The sequence below is a fragment of the Tamandua tetradactyla genome, chromosome 20, assembly GCF_023851605.1.
Source record: "Tamandua tetradactyla isolate mTamTet1 chromosome 20, mTamTet1.pri, whole genome shotgun sequence".
NCBI lineage: Eukaryota > Metazoa > Chordata > Mammalia > Pilosa > Myrmecophagidae > Tamandua > Tamandua tetradactyla.
In genome coordinates, this window is record NC_135346.1 from 14547177 (window position 1) to 14567617 (window position 20441).

Here is a 20441-nt window from a genome sequence, read left to right on the forward strand (position 1 = left end):
TTCTGCAAAGGAAAGGTTGTCTTTCTGCTTTCTGGAAATATGACCAGGGGCTTGTTTTTTCACCGAGGGCCTCTAAATCCCTTGTTTATCGGTCTATGTCTATTGCACATCCAAGAAATTTGAGACATGGAGATAATTTCCATGGGGGAAAATCTCTGTTATATCAATTAACTAGTGATAGTCATTTTGAAATTTATTTTTCTTTAACTACATCATTGATCCATTCACCGGCTTTGGTGGGGTGGTGATCCAGGGAACGGGAGAGATATCATGGAGCGCCTGTATTTAACCCTTACAGCAGGTCTCTCCAGCAGCTCCCATCTCTGTTTTCTACCTGTTGCAGAGGCTCAGCTCGGGTAAGTCACATGGCTTTTAGGTTGCAGGGAGAGAATTCAAACCTGGAGACTTCCTGACCTCCACACCCAAGATCTTTCCACTGCATCTTACTACAGAGAACAGATTGTGGCACAGAGGTGGCCAAGGAACAGCCCTGTGTTTGTGAGATCTGAAACGGCCAGTTGCCTGCATTTGCCCAGGGCCATGCTCCCACGGCAGGGAAACGGCTGAGGCCCGCGCCCGGGGAACTGGCCGCTCCGCATTGCCATCCAGCAAGCAGCCAGCTGGACTGCTCTGTGAAGTTCCCAAGAGTCTAGACTGAGCTCTCCTCCCTGTCCCCAACCCCAGATTTTGGTGAATATGTGCCTCCAAACCTCGCGGCCCACCTGGAAGATCCTGCAATCTTCTTGTGAAAAGACCAACAAAAAGTTCTCAGGGTTTCGAGGGCTTGTATTACCCCTTCCTCTACCAAGCACATTTTACACTGGATTGAATTTCTTCTCTGTATGCAGGAACTCAGCCCTGTGCACAAAAATACCACCAGAGTCAGGAATATTAAGAGCAAAGTTTTCTTTAATTTTTCTCCTGCTGCCCCAGTATTGGTAACAGGCAGCAAAAGCCAGGCAGGTGTGTAATTCTGCACGCATCACCCGGTTCTCTGGGCTCCCGATTGGGCAGGGTGTGCTGGGCTGGGTGGTGCCCGCGTTGCTGAGGCAGAAGAAATGCTTTTGTGTGTGTCTGGAGGCTGGGGGAAGGTTCATGGCCAGGTCACTGCGCCAGCATTCTTCCCCCATCCACAGCAGCAGCAGTGGGCCCCAACCCGAGAAGCCGAGGCAGGCGGGGCGTGGGTCTCGGGAGGCAGAGCTGCAGCTGCTGTGTTTGGTTTCCCTTTGGTCCTGGGGATTTAGATAAAAGGGCTGCTTTTATTGATTGGGGAGATTGGAGGAGGGAGGTTTCTAGAAGTCAGCCTTTGCCTTTGTTTTTCTAAGCAAACATTTATTGAGCATTTACTGTGTGCCAGGCACCGTGCTAAATGCTTTTCATGCATTATCAGGTTTAATCCTCATGACAGCTCTGCTGTTATAGTCTCCATTAGACCGTGGAGACGGAGGTTCAGAAAGGTTAAGTGATCTGCCCAAGGTCACACAGCTTTTAAGTGGTAAAAAGCATGGGCCCTGGAGCCCTCTCTGACCTGGACCACTGTGATATCCCCCTCCCTGCTTCCTTCTTGTCTAATCTATCCTCTACCCTGCCACCAGAGTTTTCTTTCTATAACTCAGCCTTGCACTGGAATCTTTCTGTTTCCCAGTGTTCAGAGTTTACACTCCTTAGCTCAGCCTCTAAGACCTCCTTGATCTGAGCCCAGCCTCTCCTCCTTGCAGTAGTCCTACCACCGTATCCTTTCCAACCACTGGGCCTTCCTCTCTCTTATCTTCCCCTAGAATGCCTGAGCCCCAGGCCTCTTCTTGTTTCTCAAAACAGAACTCAGAAGCTCCTCCTGAAGGGAGCCAACCCGAGGCTGCAGCTGACTGCACATGTTTTTGTACCCCAGCTGCCAATTGCAGCTCATTTGCCAGCAACTTCTGGCACTGGCATGCTCAGCCTTGGTCAGAGGAGGGCGCCAGAGGGCAGGGATGTATCTTGTTGGTCTTTCCATTCTGATGCCTACATAGGAGCTGGCACGTAGTAGGTGTTCTACTAATGCTTATTGTACTGGCTTGCATGGAAACATCTACCTGTTTGCCCCCTTTGTCCTTAGTGCCCAAGGCGCTGCATGGCTGTGTCCTGCCTTACATCATGCCAGTCTCAGGACTGTTCCAGGCCCCTTTCCCAGGGAGGACTGGGCTCAGTGGCCATTCCCTGCCTGTAAATGAAGTCAGAGGAAGAAATTGGCCAGTGATTTGAGAGTAAGGCATTGCTTTCTGGCCAAGTGGGCAGACGTCTTCCATGGCAGGCAGGCTGGCAGACTGAGGAGGGTTGGGAGAGAAGAGGAGCTGAGGGGCCACAATCCAGAAGGTGGAGAGGGCCCAGTTCTGGGTGGAGGGTATGGCCGGCACTGAACAGACATGGGAGATGCTCAGGCTAGGATTCTAGGATGGTAGGGGAGGGACATTAGCCCCACAAAGGTACACTGTGAAAGGGCAGGTGAGGGGACTACTGGGGAGTGCAGGTGTTACCTGGCCAACAGGAAATGAGAAGAGCAGGGATTATCCAATTTGAGACCACAGAGAAAGAAAGGTGCTGGATACCATTTGCTGAAATGAATTAGGATCCCAACTGAGTGTTCAAGTTGGAAAAAATCTCAAAGAGGTATTACTGGGGGATCAGTGGTAGGCACTTAAGTTAATGAGCTGATAACACTTCCATGGGAACCCTTTGATTGAGTCCTAAAGGGAAATGACATCTGTGTCATTTTCTTGATGAGATAGATCTCTCTGGGCCTCAGTTTCCTCATCTGTGGCGTGAGGCCCTGGACACAGCTGCCTCCTCTCAGGCAGGTCACAGTGTCCGACAGGTGGTGGTGTCCCCAGTACAGAGACCCTCCCAGCCCCGTGCTGCAGGCAGCAAAGAAGGGGTGCCCACACTCATGGCGTGCTTGCATCCTTAGCATCACCTTCATTCGCTGGCCGGGCTACGACAGGGTTTAACACGCCTACACAAGGGTTACATTACACTACAGGTAACAGCAGTTCTGAGCTTGGAGAGTTTCTGGGTAAGGACTTCCCTCACTCGGGTCTGCACAAGGTAACCTACCTTTAGTGCTTAGATGGGTCCATGTAAATTATAACAGCCCTGCGGGGTGCCAAGGGGAAGGTTGGTCTTCTCACCTTTAGAATGGACTAATGTGGCTTGGACAAGGCAGGTGACTGTCCCAGGTTCATGCTGGACAGAAGACGAAGTCAGGCTCGGCTGACTCCTGTGCTCCTGCCTTGGCAATGGGCAGTGTCACCTGCGGGAATGGTTGCGGTTGGTCCGCCATCCTCACTCCTGCCCGCCCCCAGAGCAGCAGGGCCGCAGGAAGTGCCGACGTGCTCACAGCCATGCTCTGGGGGGGGAGCGGCAGATCATGGCTGGGATGGGCCTTCCATTCTTCTTTTTTTTTTTTGCATGGACAGGCACTGGGAATTGAACCAGGGTCTCCAGCGTGGCAGGCGAGAACTCTGCCTGCTGAGCCACTGTGCCCCTCTGCGTTCCTCTATTTTTTAAAAAATATCAAAATATTATAGTGATGTCATTGATTTAAAAAGTCATCATTCATTTAAAAAAAAAGTTTAACATCATTCTTTTTTCTAACGCATTCAAGGAAACCCTTATTTTCTGTTTTGTACTTTTTAAATTGTGATAAAGTGCACGTAACATAAAATTGACCCTCTTAAAACCATTTTAAAGTACAACTCAGGGCATCTCATGCTTTCGCCATGCTGGCCCTGCAGCCCCGGAGATGACACCCCACGCGGGAGCCTGGCCACCCTGCCGTCCTTTGGGCATGAGCTCTCTCTGCAAGGCTCCTGGTGGGGACGGCTCATGCCTCAGTTCCCCAGCTTGATGGTTCAGATACAGATGGAAGAGAACGGCGTTTGGTCATTCCCCGAGCTCGCAGGTGCTGTTTGCAGAGCGGGCGGCTGACAGCCTCTATGGGTAGGTGCTGAGATGGAGCGGAGAGCTGGTGGGGGCTCAGGCTCGGCATCTGAGGCCCTGGAGATGCCTCCGGCTGCTCCTCCTTCCTCCCCAGGCAGTTGCTCAGCCTCAAGGCCTCACCTGTGCCACGGGGCTGGCATAACAGCCTCTGGCAGTGCGCTGCCCGCGAGGCCGAGTCAGGGACCTGGGTCAATGAAAGCAGCCATGAGTGGGGAGGACGGGGACCTGGGGTTGGCCTGTGGGGTCCCCGTCAGGGCCTGTACACGCAGGCCCTACCTGCTCTCTCCGTCCAGCAGGCTGGGGGCGCCGCTCCCCCAACCCCGTGGGACAGGTTCCTCACACGGTGGGCGCGCGCCTGCCCAGAGCCCCTTCTGCGCAGGAGACACATCTAGGCCGCGTTAAGGCCTCGGTGTCCATTGTTCAGTCAATCAGGCTAATCTGCCTGCCCTCAATAAGGGGAGGGATCGGGTTTCAGGGAGATTTTCCCTGGATTACTTCTAGTAGCCACTCAGTCTAGACGGGCCTCTCGGTTACAGGGGCGCAGACAAAGGCAAGGATCGGGAATGCCCGGCCACGAGGCGGCCCTGGCCCACGCTGGACGCCTCCTTTCCCCTCCCCTGCCCCTCCCTCCACTCTTCCTGGGGGGCCGGGGCATGGAGGAAATCAGCCCACTGACCGGGGCGGTGAGGGGGGCCCTTGTCAATCCCAGTGAGGTCCTGCGCCCCTCTGGAGCTCCTGGGCATGGGTGGCGGGGATGCATCTTCAGGGCCAGGCTCACCGAGGGCACGGTGCGGGCTCTGTCCTGCCACCAGCTCCTGAGACAGCCGCTCCAGGGCCCGTTTCAAAGATGAGGATGCTGAGGCCCAGGAGGGCCCCAACCACTCCTGGAGAGGATAGACAGGGACCTGGGGTTGGCCTGGGAACGGGGGACCAGAGTTGGTTGGTGAGAGAAGGGCTGTCCCAGTGCTGAGGATATCTGTGCAGAGCCCAGCATTGGTCCCTCTGTCCTGGCTGTAGGGTCCCTCAGAATGCTTCTGGTTCACTGCCCTTCAGCATACCTTCCTGATGCGAGCTACCTAGGAAGTACTGGAGGCTGGCGGCACGACCTGCTTACTCCACAGCGCTGGGTCCCAGGCCTGGCCTGGTTTTTTGACTTTCTTGCTCTGGGCAAGTCACTTTGGGTCATCGGTTTGCTCATCTGTAAAATGGGCATTGTGACTACCCTGCTGGCAGTAGCGCGGTGTGACTCACCCGAGAGAGCCTGCTCTCTCATGAGGTGGCTTTCATAAGCTGTAAGCACAGTGTCAATGTTAGTTACCCCCTTCCTAGTGTGCCAGGTGCCACGGAGGTGGCAATGAATGAATGAATGAATGTGTTGACAGGTCTGAACAACCTACCTCCTAAAAGAGGATTGGTGAGTCTTGTCTGCTCCCTTTTTCTGCCTCCCTAGCTCCTTGTGCCCTAGGAATGTGGGAACCAGCCCTAGATGCCTAATGCTCTCTGCAGTCTCACCCCAAGCCGCAGGGAATGGGGAGCTGCAGGGGGAGCGCCTCGGTTTTCCTGAATGCCGGGCAGCAGAAAGCCCCGCCCTCACTGGCATGGTGGGGACGTGCAGGTCCCCCCTCTCTTCCTCAGGAATCATTGAATGCAGGGTTGGGTGTGGGAGAGGCTTAAATACAGAGCCTACTATTCTTGGGCTTTTGGGACAAAACATCCTTTGGGGGGCTGAAATGTAAACTTAGTCATATGCCTGTGTGAGAGGAAGGGGACGCCAGGAGACAGACAGCCCCGGCTCTTCATTTTCTGACTCATCTCCCTTGAACTTGAAACAGGGTCTGGTGCATTTTCTCATATCACTTTCTTGTTTTCTCCGTCTTTCCCCTATATCCTCCAACAAAGTTAAAGACTTTGTTCAAGAAATGGATTTGGGCATCATTCATTTAATCCATTAGCTTTCCCTAGAGCAGCAAAACAAAAACAAAACAAAAACAAAACAAAACAGAAAGTAATACTAACTAAAAATCCTACAAGTCCAATAAGACCTTGAGGCATTGCTCTTCTGTAAAAACAGCTTCTTCCTCCAAACTTTCTTCATTTTGAGGGCCTCAAATGAGACATTGGCCTTGTACGTGAACCTTGGAGGGCAGAGGCTTTACAGAGACAGCAATGGGTAGCTGTGATGGTTCCTCACTCCCCTTGCCCTGTAGTGTGAAGTTACCTATATACTACAGCCTACACTGTGCTCTTCAGGCCAGAGTGTATAGTGATCAAGGAAGCATAGGGAAGTGGTCCCTATGGCAAGAGATGCTGGGGTGAGACCTAAATTGCTCATGGAGTTTTTAGTCTCAATGACCTGAGTTTGAGGCCTGGATCCACCATCTATCAGCTGTGTGACATAGGCAAGTCAGTTAACCTCTCTGAGGCAGTACTTCCTCATGCATGAAATGGGACTTAACCTTGAGGCCATGGTGAGGATGTGTCTAGTGGCAGACATGAAAGGGTCATGTAAGGTGGAGGGCAGCCCTTTGGAAGGTTTGTCCTTGGGGGAATGAGATGGGAACTGTTGGCAAGGCTGTGAATCCACTGGCAGGGAATTTGTGGGGGGATCTGGGGCTGTTTAACTTGCCCATGGAAATTGACCTTTGGTGTTTCTACTCATTTCCATTCTACAAATGCATTAAAAATGCCAATGGGTCAGAATGAATGCCAGTTTAACCTAAGCATGTCTCTCTGTAATGAAGTCTTGGATCCCCACCAAATTGACAAGATGAGCAGAATTATAATGAAATCAGCCTGGGTTCATGGATGGCAGTTCTCCCCAAATTTATCTATAGATTCAACATAATCTCTCTCAAAATGCCAGCTGGAGTTTTTTTTTAAAGAAATTGACAGACTGATCCTAAAACCTGGAAATGCAAAGATTCCAGAATAACAAAATAACTTTGTAAAAGAACAAAGTTGGAAGACTTATATTACCTGATTCCAATGCTTATCATAAAGCCCCAGTAATCAAGACACTATAGCATTGACATGAAGACAGGCACGCAGATCGGCGGAGTAGAATTGAGGTCCAGAAATAAACCTTTGCATTCGATATTTGACAAAGGTACCAAGCAATTTAGTGGTGGAAAGGATCGTCTCTTTAAAAAAATGTTACTGGGATAGTTGAAGATTCTCTTGCAAAAGGATGAATTTGGACCCTTGTTTCACACCATGCCGAAAAATTGACTTGGAATGGATAAAGACCTTAAAATGTGAAAAGCTGAAGCCATAAAATTTCTAGAAGAAAACAAAGGAAAATCTCCATGACGTTGTGTTTGGCAGAGATATTTTAGGTATAAAATAAGAATGATGATTTATAAAAAAACAAAATTGATACATTTGCCTTCTTCAAAATTAAAAATATTTGCTCTTCAAAGGCACCGTTATAGAAAATACAAAGACATGCCAGTGGCTGAAAGAAAAGAAAGTTACAAATCATTTATCTGATAAACAGTTCTTACAACTCAATAAGAAAACAGACAACCCCCAAATTAAAAATGTGGAAAAGCTTTAAATATAGACATTTCACCAAAGAAGTTATATGAATAGCTAAAAGAACTTGAAAAGATATTCAACATCATTACTTATTAAGGTAATTCAAGTTAAAACCGCAATGAAATGCTATGACATCCCCACAAGAATGGCTACCATAAAAAACACAATGCCAAATGTTGGTGAGGATAGAGACAGTAGAATCCTCATACTTCTCTGCTACAGCCAGCTACTTTTGAAAACATTTTGATGGTGCAACGTTTGGGGCGCACAGACCACCATATCACCTTCACTCTGCCACAGCTGTGAATTTAGGAAACAGTCCACGAGATTACTCTCACTTCTTACACCAGCTGCAAGTTTGGGGGTTCCAAAGACCACCCTCAGATTTGATCATTCACTAAAAGGACTAGAATGTAATATAACCCATTGTATTCCCAGTTATAGATCACTACAGAGAAAGGATACAGCTTGAAATGAGCCAAGCGAAGGGACCCATGGAGTGGAGTCCAAGAAGGTTTCAGACCTAGAGCTTCCAGTTGTCCTCTCCTGTGGAGTCATTAACCGTGTTCCTTTGCCACCCTCTACGTGTAGCAACAAGGAGTATTTCCAACCAGGGAAGCTCACCCAAACCTTGGTGTCTGGAGGTTTTATTGGGGGTCAATCACATGCATGGTTGACTGCTCACTTGGCTGACCTTTGGTTACTAGCCGCTCCAGAAGTGAAGCAGGAATTGTATGGCCCAAAGTTCCCATCATAAACCACATTGTTAGACTGGCCAGTGTGGCCCAATGACTGCAGGTAAACAAAGGCACTCTTCCTAGAGATTGCCTCTCAGGGATGACACAAATGCCACACCTCTCTTTGGGTAAGGTTAAATTTTTAACCTTACCCAAAGAGAGGTACTTTTTAAAAAGTAACAGAAACAATATTTATGTAATGATTCTATTCCTAGATACCTACCTCTGGTAGTTTCCTATAACTTTAGTAATAAATTCCTACAAACTTAGTGGTTCAAAACAATGCAAATTTATCCTCGTTCTGTTCTGGGGGTTTGAAGTCCACTGGGGGTGTCACTGGGCTAAATCAAAGTGTCAGAAAGGCTGACTTTTCTTTCTGTGGCTCTAGGGGAGAAGCTATTTCCTTGCCTTCTCCAGCTTCTAAAGGCTGCCTCCTTCTTCATCTTCAAAGCCAACAACAGTGAGTATTTATCACATCACTCTGACTTCCTTTACCACTTTTAAGGAATCCTGTGATTATGTTGGACCTACCCAAATAACCCAGAATAATCTCCTATTTTCAGATGGATTGATTAACAATCTTAATTCTATTCGCAGCCTTCATTCTCTTTCGTCACGTAATGTAACATATTCACAGGTGCTGGGTATCGGGACGTGGACCTCGTTGGGGGCCGCTATTCTGCCTAGCATATCAGTCATGATAAATGGAGGTTTGTGTCTATGTGAATGCTTGTAACATCATTATACAGAATGGACAACAATTGACAAAAGTCCAAATACCCATCAGTTGGGTGATAGATAAACAAAATGTGGTGTGGATAAATGTGTGCTGGATAAACAAAATTTGTTTAAAATGGAATACTACACAACAGTTCAAAGGAAGGAACTACTGATACATGCTACCACATAGATGAACTTGAAACCATTATTCTAAGTAAAAGAAACCAGATGCAAAAACCATATTCTGTGATTCCCTTTATATGATATTTCCATAAGACTAAATTTTCAAAGGCAAAAAGCAGATCAGTGGCTGTCTCTGGGTGGGGAGTGGCAGTTGACTATAAATATGCGGTGGAGAATGTGTTAGATTTATTCTAAAACTGAATTATGGGATGGTTACACAATTCTGTATTTACTAGAAAATCATTGAATTGTATACTTAAAGTGGGTTAATTTGATGGTAGGTAAGTAATACATCACTAAAATTAAGACAAAAAGAGTACTTATGCCTTCCCAAACAGAGAATGTAGCTGGCAAGGGGTGAAGGGCTTCTGAATGGTGTGGCAGCCCCTTGGATTTGGGAATTGGTTCCTTGCAGGGAGATGGAGCAATTAGTGAATATATTGAGGATAATGGATGCTTGTTTTCTCAAAGTTGTAGAAGGGAGTTGCAGATAAGGAAAGGGAAAAAGCTAGTACAAAACCCAGTGTTGTACTGGAATTGTAGATATCAGTGTGAACACATAATTTTCAATATAGGTAGACACAAATAAATATACACGTAAATGTGTGAGATACACACACACACACACACACACACACACGCACACACACGTTTCTGAGCTCTGTCCACTGGGAGGCACCTATGTAGCAAATAGCACAACTAGTTGCTTAGATCATGATTTCTAATACCATTTTCCACTAAAAGGGACTAGAACTCCTTGGAGAAAAGACCATTTCTAGGGTTGAGGAAGGAAGATGACAGGATGAACCAGAAAAGTCTTCTGTGAGAAAGTAAGGAAGTACCCGAAGAATGATGTGGTCATGTCTGAAAAGCATGGAAACTAGCTTGAAGGGATCCTGACTGGCAAAATCTAGAACACCTGAGCATCAAAAACACACTATAGCAATAGTACTGAATTAACACCCCTTAAATAGATAAGGAATCCATGAGCCATGCTGAAGAAGGGAAATCTTATTACAGTGGAATACCCGCTAATAAATGCAGAAGAAACGATGGGGTTAGTAATCTGCACTTGGCGGTCACCATCATCATCATTTGGGCAGAACCCATCACTGGATACTAAACTTGGATAGTGGACAAAACTTGGATAAGGATCAGGATATTTAGATAGTCTCGAATATTTCCCCACAAAAATATTTAACTATTAGAAGGGGAAAAGAGAAACTTTCATGAAGAAGCTTGGAAGACAACCCGTGAATCAAGTGACGGATCAAAGCCACATCAGACGCTGAGAGAATGCACCAGGAACTAGCAGCGCTGCCGCAGTAGTTCTGCCGAAGAGGCACACCTTGAGTCCTATCACAAAGAAACATCCAACACAGCCAAATTGTGGGAATTCCACAAAATACCTAGTCTGTAATCTTCAACACTATCAAGGTCATGATGGAGGCCAAGTTAGGGCTGAAGAAGCCTTCCAAGCTGAAGAGACCAAAGAGCCATGACAACTAAATGCAACGTGTGACTCCGGATTGGATTCCTCTCCTGTGAAGGACGTTGTTGGGATGGTTGGCTGATGTGACTGGGGGTGCTGGGCGAGGAGTCCATGGGAGTTCTTTGTACAGGTCTTGCAACTTTTCTCTAAAATATGCTTCAAAACATTTTTTAAAAATATATTTGAGAGCTATAAGGTGGCCAGGCCTTGTTCTGTGCTGTAATGCAGAACTGAGATGGTACTGTTTCTCCCTGTACTGAATGGTCCCAGGCTACTTTGTATTGTTTTTTAAGCTTCCTCTTGCCTGCATTTACAGCTCTGTGTTCTTTCTGTCTCTCTCTCTCTGTGTTTGCTCTCAGGGTCACAGGCATCACCCTTGCTGTCATCAGTGTCCCACCTGCAGGTGGTCCTGCTTCCTCTTCTAATTCCCTGCTCCGGGGATTCCCCGTCTGCCGCAGGTTAGGACCCCATGTGGACACGCCTGTTTGGGTCAGTGTCCCTGGCTCTGTGGGAGCTGTTCTGTGAAGAAAGTGTATGAAGCTTTCATGCATGGAAGTTGTGACATCTCTTCTGGCTACTCAAAGATCCTGTGGCTATTTCCTGGCTCCTGACAACATTCCAAAGAGGTAAGATTGCCTGGGAGTTGGATTTCCAAAGTTGAATTTCCTAAGCTGTGACCACATTTGGTTTGGGAGGATGTCCAGTTTCTTTTCTTCTGCTTTATATCCGACAGGTTAATGTGCAAGTGAGCACACTCTGGCCAACCCTGGGACCCAGGGGTTGCCAAATATTGATAGATTGGCCAAGCCCATCCACAGAGTGAATGGTTCGTAGGCAGCTGCTTGTGAGATTTTCCGGCTACATCTGGGGAAGCAGCAGCCAGATAATTCTTTACTAAAAATAAGCAAATCCTTGAGTGTTAATGGGCCCAAGAATTGCTTTGGTCACACCTCCAGACCTACATTCTTTTGCTCAGAGACAAAAACTGTTTCTTCACATGCCAGTCCACAGAACCTCTTCAGTTGCATGTGGGCTGGGCCATTGTGAAATCTGCGGCTGTTGCTATCCCTGTCTGGGAAGAAGGTGTTTGTGGGGGCAGATCCCCAAGACAGGTCATCTGTGGAGACGGCATTGCCAGCAACATCTCTGGGTTTGCAGGGCATGAGACAGGACGGTGGTCCTGGGTTTTGGGATGCTACCTGAAGAAATTAGGTCTGCCACCCACAAATAGACGTTCATCATCCTGGAGCTGGAAATCTGGCTTCTGGAACTCACTTTTATGTTCTGTTTGTGTTGGCCACTCTCCCCAGAACAACCTTGGCCAGCCTGGGAATAAAAGCGAAATTATGCGGTATCCACTTTGACAGGGTCATGCCAAGAGGGATGAGTTGGCCTGTCAGGGACTTTTCTGATAGTGGCAGGCATGCTCCTTCCTGACAGGGGCTCGTTTTGATTTGGGCTGAGTGTTCTCCTGGGAGTGGTAGTTGGGGGTCTGCAGTGCCAGCAGAGACCCCTGGAGCCTGTCTGCATCATGGGTCCAGCTCATGGGAGCCGCGGAGGGTCTGCTGTGTGGCCACCCATCAGGGCCTTCCGGGGCTCTCCTTGCCCTGGTCTTAGACCCTGTCACGTGGTCTAAGGAGCACCTGGTCTCGGTATGCCCACCAGCACGAGGCCCAGGGGCATTCACCACGGCTTTCTGTACCAGAAACGTAAATTTGGAGGCTGGTGCTCTGGCCTAAAGCCTCAGGTCTGCCACGAGAATAAGACAACATCCTTCCTCCTTTTGAGCCCCGTGGCCTCATCTGTGTCATTGGGAGGCCAGAGCAGAGGCGCTTCTAGGTTCCCCCAGATGACATACTACCCACAAGGCCACTTGCCCGGTAGGGCCTCTCAGTAAAGGGTATGGGTACCTGTCCCCATATGGAGTCCCCTGGACAGGGAGCTCACACAGGCGGTGCATCACATCCTTCCTGCAAAGAACTGCTCTTTATCTTTGGAATTGTCCAGCATCGATGCAGTGTGCCTAAGTGTGAATTTATTTTATTTATCCTACTTGGGACTCATTGGACTTCTAAAGCTGAGGATTAGCATCTTTTACCAATTCTGGAAAAGTATCTGCCGTTATCTCTTTAAATATTCACTCTCCTCCATCCTATTGTCCTCAGGAAATCTGATGAGATATATAATAAATAATCCTTCTCACTCTTTCCCTCATTAAATTGGGGGAGGTGGGAACTTACGATGAAAGCATTTGTTTTTTGCTCCCAGGTTTATGGGTTGGCTCCAGTGCCTCTTCTCCATGCTAAGGGTTGGGTTCAGGTCTGATCCACATGGGCTCTCATTACAGGACTCAGGCTGGAGGGGCTGCAATCACTTGGGTGAATTCTCAGGCATTTAAAGGCCAAGACAAACCACAGAAGTACATTTAAGCTGTGCACACATCACGTCCCTGCACATTCCATTGGTTAAAGCGAGCCACGTGGCTAAGCCCAAAATCAGTGGGAGGGATGTGTACTTACCCTGGAGGGGTTGGGGGAAGGTGATAATTTGCTGAAAAAAAATACAGTCTACCACAGTCTCTCCTGTTGGTCACAGATATCACCTCCTTCCCTCAAGCATGAAATACTTCCTCCTGCCACAAGACGGCGTGCAGTCCAGCTTGGTTGAATCTGTATCACTTCCAGTTGATGCAGAAACCATCAACTAGAGCAACGATCATTCCCATTTGAACAAGGGAAGAGTGGGGGCACACGACCATCAGCCAGTGGCCCCTACATTCTGGGCCCCTCTGGGAAAATGCTCTCAGATCTTTCTACGCAGAGGCCAGGGAATGCTGCTTGGTTAGGCCCTGGTTTTTCTCCCTGGGAGCAGCTCCTAGTTCCACTGTCCCCCAAGGCTCTTGGCTTTACCCTCTGGAAGTGCCCTCCTTTTCTGTCATCCCCCTTGCCTGCCTCCGAAGAAAGCATTAGAACATATGCCATCCTTAGAGTAGCCTGTAACATCCTCAGCTTGCTTCCTGCCTTTAGAAAGTTAGGGGTCCAAGGGCCTTTTTTTCTGTCTCAATCTCTTAATCCAACTTGACTATGCAATACAGCTCTCTAAATCATTTAAAAAAATGTATTCAGTGTTACTGTATTTAATGTTTTATTAAACATTTTTAAAAGAGTTTTTTAGTTTCAATTCCATGTGCCAAAAGCCAGGTTCGCAATTCCTTAGAAGTGTGAGTCATATCACACTCTCACGCTTTCTCTCTCCTGCCCTCACCCTCTCTCACTACCTGCCCCCCATCTCTTTCACTAGACAATATAGATGCAGTTGACGTCATTACTCACAGATTATGTATCTGCAAATTCTTCTACCCACTGGAATTTATTTGTAGCCCCCGAATCAACATTTGCAGCACCTTCATAGTCAGTTGTAGACACGTACAGAGCAGCAAAACATTCGAGTTGCCCAGCACACTTTCCCAGTGAGATTGAACAAGGTGGAACCTCTGCCTTCTTGTTTCAGCTCCCATACTGGAAGCAAGTGGTATGTTTTAGTGCCATGGTTTTCACATTTTTGGGGCTTTAGTTGGTGATTTCACTGTTTTAAATGTCCCCCAAGAGTAGCACTGAAGTGCTGTCTAGTGTTGCTAAGCACAAGAAGGCTGTGATACGCCTTAAGGAGAAAAGACGTGTGTTAGATAAACTTTGTTCAGCCCTGAGTTATATTGCTGTTGGCTGTGAGTTTGCTGTTAATGGATCAATGATACATATTAAATAAGGTGTCTTTAAACAAAAACACACATGACAGGGTTTTTATTGATCAGTTTGTTGTGACCAGAGAGTCTCAGAAACCTGACCCTGTGTTTCCCCTGGGAGCAGTAATTCAGTTTGCAGTGATGTTTTGAAACATAACTGCACAAATAACAAGAATCAACTATATTTTGAGTTTATCAGGCTTCCATGGGAGCGTTTTGGCCTGTTAAAGCCATCTACCAGTCCCTGTCTTAATCCATTTGGTTTGGCAAATGTTGTGCAGTCACATCTGTGATTTGATCTTGGTTCTGAGACAATGTCTTAATGGCTGTGCCTTTGGTTTGATCTCTGGCCTTAATGGCCAGACCCTTAATTTGGTGAAGAAACGGTTCCATTTCCCAACTCTGCAAATCCAGGCACTTCTGGACTCTCTCAGTCCTGTTTGCAAACTGGCCAGTTTTTTTCTGAGCTCATTTCTTTCTCATAGCATCTTATGATTCTTTACCTATAATTACGTTAGGTGTTTCTTCTGCCTTCAGTGTTATCACAGGTGATAGTTTTATCACCATAGGTTTTTCCACCTGCCTTTAAGTTTCCTTACCACCTGCTGCCTAGTCCCAAAGCCACTGTCACATGTTTTAGGTTTTGTAATGACAGCATCCCATTTGTAGGTACCAGTTTTTATATTCGTCCATTCTTGTAGTAATAATACTTCCTAATATTCCACTGGCTTACAATAAATCATTTTTTAACAAGCTTCTTGCTCAGGGTCTGTGGGTCCATTGTTCTCCTCCAGGCTGTGGGTTGGGGTCACATCTGCTCCACTCACCTTGCATTCTGGGCCCCAGGCTGAAGGGGCATCAGCTACCCAGGCCATGCTCTCTCCATGGCAGGTCACAGGAGGCAAGTACTAACCTCATGCTCTTAGAATTTCCTTCATTTTCCCCACCTTGCTATCTCTGTGCCCATTTCTGAGTTGTTTCTTTAGATCTTTTTCAGTTACTTTTCACTTCAGCTGTATTTAGCTGTTCATTAAGCTTCTGATTTTGTTTCTAGAAATTCTATTTGGGTCCTTTTCAAATATGCTTAATTAGTTTTGAACTTTTCTTTTTCCATTCTGTTATAGATCATGTCTTATATTTCATATCTGAAAACTCTAAAATCTGAAGTCCTTAGGGGCCGATTTTGCTGCCATTGTTTCCATTGACTCTTGCTCATGGTGGCTTCTTTCCTTGGCTGTTTGGTAATTGTTCGTGGTGAATTCGTATTTCACTGGGGGCCTGGCTTGAGCATGCATTCCTCTAGGAGATTTTGTAAATGCTTCTTCCTGGCGCCTAGAAACACTACCAACCTGAAATTATTGTAAGTTAATGTCTCCACTTGGAGTTTCCCAGACCAGGTAGGTTGTATAAATTCAAACCCAAACCCACATGAGGGCAGGCTGTGACTACGAATTTCCTGATGGGACACTTCCTGGGTGTTTCTCACTCAGCGCCAAGGCTAGAGATAACCAGGCTTCCTGGTTGCCTCCTTTCCCAGTGGTGGGTTGGAGAATAGCCCTTGAAGAGTCCTGATTCCAGGCAGAATTCTCAGGTTTTCCCTCCCTCCTTATATAAGCTAAAGACTTTCTGGGATTGGCAGGTACCCCTGGGACAGCCCAAGGCTTCAGTGCTTGTGTGACTTTCTGGCTTCAGCTCTCTCTTTTCTTTTAGTAGTTGTGCATTTCATTACCTACCTTCCTTTCTTCCTTTTTAAAAATTTAACCCTGTATTTGAAGTTTAGTGTGTCTTATTGTGAATTTCTAGATGTTTATGGTGGGAGAGTGACCTGGCACATCATCAGGAGCAGAAGTCTCCACCCTATGCTGCATCTACCTCACTCATCCCCAAGACACAGTACGCCCCAAGCCCAGGCTCAGCTCAGGGGCTGGGGCATCCAGCAGATGGGAAAGGCCAGTTCCTGTCCGTGGGGGCTCTGGTCAGACAGAGGTCAGGGCACGTGGAGATGAAGAGGAGTAATGACCCACTGTGTGCAAGATACTATGTCAGTACTTTGCTTGTCTACTCTTCCATATAATTTATTTATAAATTATGCACACCTTATGAGATGTGCTTACAGATGAGGAAACTGAGGCTCAGAAATGTCAAGTGATCGCCCAAGGTCATATATCTAGTAGGTGGCTGAACTGAGACCCCAGGTCTGCCTGGCCCTGATGTCCATCCCCTTTCCACCAGCCTGTGCTTCCTCAGAAAACGGGGCACGGGTGTAATGGGCTGGGCGAGCTGCATGGGAAGCAGCATTACAGAGGGATCCCTTCATATGGAACTCTGCACAGCTGCCTGTCTATGCATGCCGAGTGATGGATTAGGAGGGGATTCCCCCCCCTTTTCATGATAGTTGTACAAATTCAAACAATACAGAAAATTGCACCTCTTAAAATGGGCGTATGGGGCTGTTGCTCCCATGGGCAGAGAGCTGTGGGACACGTCCGTGTGGTGTGGTTAGGGCTCGTGGCGAAGGCTCCATCTGCATTAAAGCCAGCTTCGTTCTGGAGCTGCTGGTGACTGGAGCATGGAAACGGTGCTGAGACAAGTATGTGTTGGAAGGGAGGTTGCAGGGCTGGGGAGAGGCTGTGTATGCTCCAGGCCTCTGCAGAGGTTGGAACTACCATTTTGTTGAGTGAGTCCCCGAGGGCCCACCACCCAGGGCTGCCAGGCCTGGGCTCTACAGGCTGTGCCCCCAGCCCCACCCCGCCCCACTGCCGCGGGGTGTGTTCTTACCCTTCTGTTCAGAAAGTCCCATATCTGTTCCTGACACTGTCCCTAGCCCCATGCAATCTGTTCCTCTGCACTGGTCACCTCTGTTGACACCAGGGTGTCCCCTGCCCCTGAGAGGCACAGCTCCAGCTGCTGGTGGCATCAGAGCAGAAGGAAGCTGCTCAGAGCAGCCTGGCCACAGGCATCACGTCCAGCCTCGGGCCTCTGAGCTCTCCCGGGCAGGCAGGGGCAGGATGCTGCGCTCAGAGCAGGAAGGGCCTGGGGGCGCTCTACCAGTGGACACCGTGGTTGAACAGGCTTCAGGATCTGGAAGATTCTGAGCACAGCGGCCTTGAAGCTAAGGAGGAGATCTGTGTGTAGAGGGAGAAAACCACCTGCAGTGTGAGCACAGTAATTTAGAAAGCGAAGTCTGGTGGACGGAACCCAGATGTCCCTCAGCAGATGAATGGCAGGTACGCTGTGGTTGTCTTTATGATGGAATACTATTCAGGTGCAAAAAAGGAATGGTGTTCTGATACAACATGGGGGAACTTGGAAAACATAATGCTGGGTGAAAAAGCCAGTTTCAAAAGCCCACACGTTATGTGATTCCATTTATATGAAACGCCCGCAGCAGGCAAATCCATAGAGGTAGGAAGTGGATGAGTGGTTGCTTAGGTCTTGGGGAAAGGGGTGATGAAAGCTGACAGGTGCAGAGTTTCTTCTGAGGTGATGAAAATGTTCCAAATTGACTGTGGTGATGGTTGCATGTATCTGTGAATATACTAAAAACCATTCAATTTCATGCTTTAAATGAATGAAGTATATGGTATGTGAAGTATATCTAATAAAGCTGTTTAAAAAAGAGAGAGAGAAGGCGGCGTGAAGGTAGTTCAGTGGTATAATTCTCGCCTGCCATGTGGGAGACCCTGGTTCGATTCCCAGACCATGTACTTCCCAAAAAACAAACAAAAAGAAACCAACAAAAACAAACAAACAAAAATTCAACAAGAGGTGCTACAATAACAGGATACTCACATGGAAAAAGAATGAAATGTGACTCTGCCATACAGCATACAAAAAAGAGGAAGAGGAAAGAAAAAGGCAGTGGGCTCGAGGCCAGCAGACCTGGATGCAAGTCCCCGCTCTGTCCCGTGCCTGCGTGACCCTGGTGACCCTGGGCAAGTTCCTGGAGAGCCCCGGCTCCCCCATCTCTGAGAATGAGGCTGTACTAGTGCCGAGCTCAGTGTTGTGGGGTGGGGCCTTTAGCACAGTACCTGACATACAGCATACAGTAAGCAACCAGTAAGTGTTATTGTCACTGAAGGGACCCCTGAAGTCCATGGGGCTGTGTTCTGTTGGTTCTGTCTCAGTAATTCCAGGTATCATTGCAGGCACCAGGTTACCGGTGCCGGGGCAGGAACAGCCTCCAGCTTCAGGAGGGGTGTGGCTAGTGCAGGTTCTTTGGTGTGACTTGAATGGCAAGGGCCTTTCCTAGGGGAAGGCTGGGGAACAGCCGGGGTTGCTGGGCTTGGAATCCCAAGAGAAGGCAGGCAGACATTCTCCAGAGAGAATTAGTCGGAAACCACCAAGCTCAGTGTTTGGAAAAAGATGGAGATTGGTCGTCTGGGCTGCACTTGATTCAAATCTGTGATTTGGCCGTGTGGGGCCTGTGGGCTCAGCCAGGGAGGAGGGCTCTGGTATATACTTGGGAAGGCTTGGGGTTGTCATGAGGCCATAAGAATGTCACCCCCTGCTAGAGGGCTTGGGACATGCACATCACCCCCTGAGCCCAGGCAGCTTCTACCTCCTCAGGTTGGCTGCTTACCTGGCAGCCAGGACTGACCACCTTGTCGGGACACAGGAGGAGCAGTGTGGAGAACAGCAGCAGAGGCCACGATGGGGAGGGAGGCACCCAGAGATGGTTTGGGGGGGCTCCCATCTCCCTCGTGGTCCCCATGCAGCCCATCAAGGCATGCCTGCCCCTCCTTCCAGTGTGGGGGCCTGGCCGGGCGGCACAGACACGTTCTCAACAGGGGTCCTTTCCCGAGTCCTGTGCTTGCCCCACCCTTCTTCCAGGCAGCACAAACCAGGCCTGTGGGCGCCTCTACCACCACTCATCTGGGCAGGACACCTTAAGTGAAAATTACAAAAGCTTTTCCCAGTAAAATAGCTAGTATTGAATAAATATGCACTGTGTGTCAGGCCCATGCTAAAAGGTTGTGATTTTTAAAATAAAACGAAAGCCGCTCCCTATGGTATCCTCAGTCCCTTACCCTGCTTTCCTCTCCCCCCTCACCGTGTGAGCTACCATCCCCACTGCACCGGTGGGTGGGGGGACTGTGTCTCAGAGAGCTGAGGTCCTTTCCCCAAGGAGCCACAGCTAAACCATGGCCAAAGTAGGACGCGAACCCAGGCCCGTGGGCTCCAGAGCTGTGTTATTGCCCTGCACGTTGTTCTGTGTTCGGGGAAGCTAATGAATGACGCCGGGACCAGAGGCTGCCCTGCCCTGAGCACTCGCCCTCGGCCGCCTCAGGCTCCGCGCCACCTGCATTGTGCCCTGTGCTTGTGTGAAAGCCGTGCGCGCCCCAGAGAAGCATTTCCTTTAACCCTGATTCAGTGGTGCAGGGGGAAACCCTTGTGATTAGATTACCTCCATGGAGATGGGGCACTCCCAGTTGTGGGTGTGGCCCTTGGTTAGATGGAAATATCTCTCCACCCATTCAAGGGGGGTCTCGATTAGTTTACCAGAGCCCTTTCAAAGAGGTAACATTTTGAAGAAACCTCAGATGCAGACACTTGGAGAACAGTTGCTTCAGAGCTGACAGAGACATGGCTGCTTGGAGAGCTGATAGAGCAGATGCCTGGACCCAGGCAGAGCCCTGCAGATATTTGTGCCTTCCCATGAAATGCTAAGTAAGCCAGAACCCAGAGTTGTGTCTGGAGGAGTTAAGGGAAAGTCTGCAGTTACTTAGAAAGGACACCAGCGGCATGAAAAGCTGGAAGCAGTGAACGGGGAACAAGGGCCAGCGATGCCAGCCACGTGCCCTCCCAGACTGGCCTTCCTCAACCCAAAGTATCTTTCTCTGGATGCCTTGGTTTGGACATATTTATGGCCTTTTAAGTGTAAACTTGTAACATAATAAATTCCCTTTATAAAGCCATTCCATTTCTGGTATATTGCCTTCCAGCAACTTTAGCAAACTAGTTTACACCCCATCCATGAATTTGTAGTGGCAAAAATTGATTCAAAATAAAAAACAAGTGACTGAGACCCACATTTGGAGTGTTCTCAGGTGGA

At 48.3% G+C, this 20441-nt stretch overlaps 1 long non-coding RNA gene across 2 annotated transcripts in view; it reads left to right on the forward strand.

Moving 5' to 3' along the window:
- Positions 1 to 20441, forward strand: part of LOC143664979 (uncharacterized) — a 420148-nt gene that overhangs the window by 363192 nt on the left and 36515 nt on the right. For both annotated transcript variants that reach the window (XR_013166694.1, XR_013166695.1), the window contains 2 exons: positions 8638 to 8709; positions 11004 to 11270. This is a non-coding gene — a long non-coding RNA (uncharacterized LOC143664979). The remainder of the gene's footprint in view (positions 1 to 8637; positions 8710 to 11003; positions 11271 to 20441) is intronic.